Below are 7,500 nucleotides of genomic sequence, written 5' to 3'. Positions count from 1 at the left end.
CAAGGCGAGACCTTCACTTTCATTACGCCTTTAGGTTTCGTACAGCCCAATGACTCGCGCACATGTTAGACTCCTTGGTCCGTGTTTCAAGACGGGTCGTGAAATTGTCCAAAGCTGAAGCGCCGCTGACGGGAGCGATTATTCCGCCCGAGAGCATCCCGAGCCAACAGCGGCGCGGGTCCGGGGCCGGGCCAGGTAGGTCCGTCATCCGGGAAGAACCGCGCGCGCTTGCCGGGAGCCCGAGCGCCCAAAGGGGCGAATCGACTCCTCCAGATATACCGCCGAGCAGCCAGCCAGGACACCGGGGCTCTGCCCAACAGACGCGAACCGAGGCCCGCGGAAGGACAGGCTGCGCACCCGGGCCGTAGGCCGGCACCCAGCGGGTCGCGACGTCCTACTAGGGGAGAAGTGCGGCCCACCGCACACCGGAACGGCCCCACCCCGCGGCGAGTGGAAAGGCAACCGGACACGACCCCGCCGCGGATTGCTCCGCGCGGGCGGCCGGCCCCATCTGCCGAGGGCGGGGGCCAGTGGCCGGATGGGCGTGAATCTCACCCGTTCGACCTTTCGGACTTCTCACGTTTACCCCAGAACGGTTTCACGTACTTTTGAACTCTCTCTTCAAAGTTCTTTTCAACTTTCCCTCACGGTACTTGTTCGCTATCGGTCTCGTGGTCATATTTAGTCTCAGATGGAGTTTACCACCCACTTGGAGCTGCACTCTCAAGCAACCCGACTCGAAGGAGAGGTCCCGCCGACGCTCGCACCGGCCGCTACGGGCCTGGCACCCTCTACGGGCCGTGGCCTCATTCAAGTTGGACTTGGGCTCGGCGCGAGGCGTCGGGGTAGTGGACCCTCCCAAACACCACATGCCACGACAGGCGGCAGCCTGCGGGGTTCGGTGCTGGACTCTTCCCTGTTCGCTCGCCGCTACTGGGGGAATCCTTGTTAGTTTCTTTTCCTCCGCTTAGTAATATGCTTAAATTCAGCGGGTAGTCTCGCCTGCTCTGAGGTCGTTGTACGAGGTGTCGCACGCCACACCGCCAGCCGGCTGTGCACGCTACCGAGAAAGTACCGGTATGCGAACCGCCAGGCGACGGGCGCGCATCGCACGTTTAAGGAGACGCGGCCGGCCACACAGGCGACCACGACACTCCCACGTCTCCGAAGCGGGACAAACGCCGCGCGCTTCAGTATACGTAGCCGACCCTCAGCCAGACGTGGCCCGGGAACGGAATCCATGGACCGCAATGTGCGTTCGAAACGTCGATGTTCATGTGTCCTGCAGTTCACATGTCGACGCGCAATTTGCTGCGTTCTTCATCGACCCACGAGCCGAGTGATCCACCGTCCTGGGTGATCTTTTCCTTTTCAGTCTCCCACTGTCTCTTTCAAGACAGTAGCATTTGCGGGACTGAGGCGTCTGACGGCCCCTGTTCCACTATTTTTTTGTGTCCAACGGCCTCACAGCCGATGGGCGTCGTACGGCTCCACACCGGAGCGGACAGGCACTCGGGCGAACGTCATTCAAAACCGGCGCCAGGCGCCAGGTACCGCAGGCCAGCCGCTCCAGAGCTTCAGCGCTCGTACCACACAACAACAACACTTCCGCTAGTTTTGAGAGGCACGCGTGGTTCCGCACGCGGCGCACGGCCACTGCCGTACAGGTAGCGTGTTGCGCGACACGACACGCACATCGAAAGACATGCAGTCTAGTCGGTAATGATCCTTCCGCAGGTTCACCTACGGAAACCTTGTTACGACTTTTACTTCCTCTAAATGATCAAGTTTGGTCATCTTTCCGGTAGCATCGGCAACGACAGAGTCGATGCCGCGTACCAGTCCGAAGACCTCACTAAATCATTCAATCGGTAGTAGCGACGGGCGGTGTGTACAAAGGGCAGGGACGTAATCAACGCGAGCTTATGACTCGCGCTTACTGGGAATTCCTCGTTCATGGGGAACAATTGCAAGCCCCAATCCCTAGCACGAAGGAGGTTCAGCGGGTTACCCCGACCTTTCGGCCTAGGAAGACACGCTGATTCCTTCAGTGTAGCGCGCGTGCGGCCCAGAACATCTAAGGGCATCACAGACCTGTTATTGCTCAATCTCGTGCGGCTAGAAGCCGCCTGTCCCTCTAAGAAGAAAAGTAATCGCTGACAGCACGAAGGATGTCACGCGACTAGTTAGCAGGCTAGAGTCTCGTTCGTTATCGGAATTAACCAGACAAATCGCTCCACCAACTAAGAACGGCCATGCACCACCACCCACCGAATCAAGAAAGAGCTATCAATCTGTCAATCCTTCCGGTGTCCGGGCCTGGTGAGGTTTCCCGTGTTGAGTCAAATTAAGCCGCAGGCTCCACTCCTGGTGGTGCCCTTCCGTCAATTCCTTTAAGTTTCAGCTTTGCAACCATACTTCCCCCGGAACCCAAAAGCTTTGGTTTCCCGGAGGCTGCCCGCCGAGTCATCGGAGGAACTGCGGCGGATCGCTGGCTGGCATCGTTTATGGTTAGAACTAGGGCGGTATCTGATCGCCTTCGAACCTCTAACTTTCGTTCTTGATTAATGAAAACATACTTGGCAAATGCTTTCGCTTCTGTTCGTCTTGCGACGATCCAAGAATTTCACCTCTAACGCCGCAATACGAATGCCCCCGCCTGTCCCTATTAATCATTACCTCGGGTTCCGAAAACCAACAAAATAGAACCGAGGTCCTATTCCATTATTCCATGCACACAGTATTCAGGCGGGCTTGCCTGCTTTAAGCACTCTAATTTGTTCAAAGTAAACGTGCCGGCCCACCGAGACACTCAACAAAGAGCACCCTGGTAGGATTTAAACGGGGTCCGCCTCGGGACGCGAAAGCACCCCTTCGGCTCGCCCCACCGGCAGGACGTCCCACGATACATGCCAGTTAAACACCGACGGGCGGTGAACCAACAGCGTGGGACACAAATCCAACTACGAGCTTTTTAACCGCAACAACTTTAATATACGCTATTGGAGCTGGAATTACCGCGGCTGCTGGCACCAGACTTGCCCTCCAATAGATACTCGTTAAAGGATTTAAAGTGTACTCATTCCGATTACGGGGCCTCGGATGAGTCCCGTATCGTTATTTTTCGTCACTACCTCCCCGTGCCGGGAGTGGGTAATTTGCGCGCCTGCTGCCTTCCTTGGATGTGGTAGCCGTTTCTCAGGCTCCCTCTCCGGAATCGAACCCTGATTCCCCGTTACCCGTTACAACCATGGTAGGCGCAGAACCTACCATCGACAGTTGATAAGGCAGACATTTGAAAGATGCGTCGCCGGTACGAGGACCGTGCGATCAGCCCAAAGTTATTCAGAGTCACCAAGGCAAACGGACCAGACAAGCCAATCCGATTGGTTTTGATCTAATAAAAGCGTCCCTTCCATCTCTGGTCGGGACTCTGTTTGCATGTATTAGCTCTAGAATTACCACAGTTATCCAAGTAACGTGGGTACGATCTAAGGAACCATAACTGATTTAATGAGCCATTCGCGGTTTCACCTTAATGCGGCTTGTACTGAGACATGCATGGCTTAATCTTTGAGACAAGCATATGACTACTGGCAGGATCAACCAGGGAGCTGCGTCAACTAGAGCTGAGCAGCCGGCCGCCCGGGAGTGTGTCCCGGGGGCCCGCGCGAACACGCAAGCGTCCGCTCAATTATTCTGCAAACAGGAGGAGGCCGAGCTCCCCTGCACGATACACCTCGAAACCCTCTCAGGTCCCGGCGGCGCGCAGCGCCGTCCTAGGTACTTGGTCGGTTTCGAGAGAGGCGCAATCGCCCGGAGTTAGGCGAGTAGACGGTTTTAGTGCGAACACCCTTGCTCCCAACTGAGCTTGCCGCTGCCGACAGAGGCCCGGGAGCGTGCTGTCGTGGCATTGCCGGCGGGAGACAACACGCGCCACCTATGGTGACCGGCAGCTCCAACGCCAGCGCCACACAAGGGCAAAGCCCCACTTGGGTGCAGAAGCGAACTCTCCCAGCACAGCGCACGCGCCAACACGTCCGCACAACTGCGATACAAACCACCTGCGAGAACCGCTGGGGCGACCGAGCAGCAGACGGCGTCGCGGCGCCGAGTGCCAGGCGGCGGCGCATCCTCAACGCACACAGTCCTCAATCAGACCAGCACACTGCAGATGTCCACCGCGCTTCGCACCGGGCTCGGCTGAACCAACTTTGGCCGCCAGGCGCCGCGTGCAGGGTGCGCCGCAGCGTAGCTGCACCGCCTGCCGGGCCCGTCGGCTGGCGCTCCTGCCACTCGGCGCCCCCCACCAGCCGCCTGTTGCGCGTGCGCCCACGCAGCGCGCGGCCAACACGCCGGGCGGCCCCCCTTCACCGGCCGGGAACAGTCCCACCAAGCCACCGCCGCGTATCGCTTCATACCCACATGGACCTAGTCACGTGTGTGGATGTGGCGGGTACCGCTGAAACAACCGGTTAATAGCTGTACCGATCGTCGCCATCACAGATTCACCTCCAGCGTGAACAACCGCTCAACAACGGATTTCCAGTTCATTTGCGTATCTTGGGCAGTAAACGTAGATGTCCACCTACATTTGCGAATTCAACAATTCTTGCATGCCAGGATGTCATGTGTCACGACACGCTACATCAGACCACATACACACTGCGACATGTGCAGAAGAGAACACGTGGAAGGTGGCCCGCGCACGTATGCGATGTCCCTTCCGCGATCCACTGTCAACCGGCATCTGCGGCATGTCCCAGATATGGAACGCGGTCCACCAGGGTAGCACTTTGTGTGAGGCAATACGACAAAGTCGGAATACACGCGTCACTACATCAGACGGCTCACGCTGACCTGACCTGACCTGACCTGACCTGACCTGACTCACCGCACCACCACCCCCAGCGACCCAGGGTGACATACAATGCGTTCGTACGTTCCTCCCACACGCCTCTACGGCGTACCACAGTGCAACCTAGCTGTTATTGGGAGACGAGACAAGTAGCATCGAGCACAACATATGGAAATTGAGATTCGACACCGTTGGGCACAGCCAGCGTACGGTCACACGTATCACACTACTTCACTCTGTACGTAACGACCGATGATCGGTACAGCGTGTGGGTTACGCGTACGACATCAGCGGACAATGGACACAGACCATACCACGACGTACACTGAGGGCGTCGACATCTGAATGCAACTGAACAGCTGCGAGGCTCATTTAACACTCAAACGCCAGACCGACCAGCTTGAGAGGACAGAGACACAATAAGGGGGACAGAGGGGGGGGGGGGCGGCGATATAGTCCTATTGCAGTACAATTGACAGTGGATAGCGGGAATATGTGGAAAGTAAGCAACACTCGCAAGACATCTACATGAGGATAACAACGACACCAGAGATTCCGAGCAGTGAACTATGTTAGGCAAAGGGACAACGTGGGTTAGGTTAAGGGACAACGTGGGTTAGGTTAAGGGACAACGTGGGTTAGGTTAAGGGACAACGTGGGTTAGGTTAAGGGACAACGTGGGTTAGGTTAAGGGACAACGTGGGTTAGGTTAAGGGACAACGTGGGTTAGGTTAAGGGACAACGTGGGTTAGGTTAAGGGACAACGTGGGTTAGGTTAAGGGACAACGTGGGTTAGGTTAAGGGACAAATTGAGTTAGGTTAAGGGACAACGTGGGTTAGGTTAAGGGACAAATTGAGTTAGGTTAAGGGACAAATTGAGTTAGGTTAAGGGACAAATTGAGTTAGGTTAAGGGACAAATTGAGTTAGGTTAAGGGACAACGTGGGTTAGGTTAAGGGACAAATTGAGTTAGGTTAAGGGACAAATTGAGTTAGGTTAAGGGACAAATTGAGTTAGGTTAAGGGACAAATTGAGTTAGGTTAAGGGACAAATTGAGTTAGGTTAAGGGACAAATTGAGTTAGGTTAAGGGACAACTTGAGTTAGGTTAAGGGACAACTTGAGTTAGGTTAAGGGACAACTTGAGTTAGGTTAAGGGACAACTTGAGTTAGGTTAAGGGACAACTTGAGTTAGGTTAAGGGACAACTTGAGTTAGGTTAAGGGACAACTTGAGTTAGGTTAAGGGTCAACTTGAGTTAGGTTAAGGGACAACTTGAGTTAGGTTAAGGGACAACTTGAGTTAGGTTAAGGGACAACTTGAGTTAGGTTAAGGGACAACTTGAGTTAGGTTAAGGGACAACTTGAGTTAGGTTAAGGGATAATGTGGTACAACCAGAGTTAGGTTAAGCGATAATGTGGTACAGCCACAGTTAGGTTAAGCGATAATGTGGTACAGCCACAGTTAGGTTAAGCGATAATGTGGTACAGCCACAGTTAGGTTAAGCGATAATGTGGTACAGCCACAGTTAGGTTAAGCGATAATGTGGTACAGCCACAGTTAGGTTAAGCGATAATGTGGTACAGCCACAGTTAGGTTAAGCGATAATGTGGTACAGCCACAGTTAGGTTAAGCGATAATGTGGTACAGCCACAGTTAGGTTAAGCGATAATGTGGTACAGCCACAGTTAGGTTAAGCGATAATGTGGTACAGCCACAGTTAGGTTAAGCGATAATGTGGTACAGCCACAGTTAGGTTAAGCGATAATGTGGTACAGCCACAGTTAGGTTAAGCGATAATGTGGTACAGCCACAGGTAGGTTAAGCGATAATGTGGTACAGCCACAGTTAGGTTAAGCGATAATGTGGTACAGCCACAGTTAGGTTAAGCGATAATGTGGTACAGCCACAGTTAGGTTAAGCGATAAAGTTGGTTACATTTGGTATTGTGTGGGAAGGGGGCAGAGAGAGGGGGGGGGGTGGATAGTGGTGGCAGTACGCGGATGCCTGAGTCACCGTCAGATACGTCACGTCGGTTCGATGCTTGTAGCAAGAGGCTGGCGGGTCTGTGTCTCTCACTTCTGCAATTTTTCATGTGGTATAACACGAGGGCGGGGGGTGATATTTGGTGCCCCTCTGTGTAGGATGTGTGTTGGTTTATCTGAGCAATGGTAGTTGTCGGAGGAGTGGGGTATTGTGCTTTTATAGGTGGACCTACTGCTCTGGTTATCATAGTGTCGACGGTGCAATGTCGCAGAGAGGATGCACTCGACATTGTCGCATTCCAGATGTTTACGTATTGTGTGTCTCCGTTGCAGGCCGAGAGTGGTGCATGTTCGAGTGTCTGGCTGACGTGCGATTCACGTTGTGTGCCCAGTCTTACAGCACGTATAGGGACATTCGCATAAATCATCTATATGTGGCCTTGCATCATTTACTAAGCAGTGCCGTGAGACGACCGAACTATTAGGAAAGTACTGATGTACCGCATAATGTTTACCTTCCACCACACAGCGAGTATCGACTCTGCCCAGCGTTGCCACCGCAGGCAGCGGTCACCGTCACCATTATGCGGCGGAACGGAACATCTATATCCTCAGAGGAGCACTCTTTGCCGCCGGGCGTCAGGTCTCGCGGCCTGCCGGC

General features: G+C 54.4%; 2 non-coding genes and 1 pseudogene across 2 annotated transcripts; all 3 read right to left on the bottom strand.

Moving 5' to 3' along the window:
• Positions 1-1,016, bottom strand: part of LOC126317968 (large subunit ribosomal RNA) — a 4,759-nt pseudogene extending 3,743 nt beyond the window's left edge.
• Positions 1,017-1,204: 188 nt separating this feature from the next.
• On the bottom strand, positions 1,205-1,359 carry LOC126317957 (5.8S ribosomal RNA). Its single transcript, XR_007557059.1, has one exon. It is a non-coding gene; the product is annotated as a 5.8S ribosomal RNA (ribosomal RNA).
• Positions 1,360-1,720: 361 nt separating this feature from the next.
• On the bottom strand, positions 1,721-3,613 carry LOC126317871 (small subunit ribosomal RNA). Its single transcript, XR_007556981.1, has one exon. It is a non-coding gene; the product is annotated as a small subunit ribosomal RNA (ribosomal RNA).
• Positions 3,614-7,500: the final 3,887 nt, after the last annotated feature.

Source organism: Schistocerca gregaria, unplaced genomic scaffold (genome assembly GCF_023897955.1).
Source record: "Schistocerca gregaria isolate iqSchGreg1 unplaced genomic scaffold, iqSchGreg1.2 ptg000649l, whole genome shotgun sequence".
NCBI classification, from domain to species: Eukaryota; Metazoa; Arthropoda; class Insecta; order Orthoptera; family Acrididae; genus Schistocerca; species Schistocerca gregaria.
The sequence above is the reverse complement of the archived record's forward strand: the minus strand, read 5'-3'. Positions and strand labels throughout refer to the sequence as shown.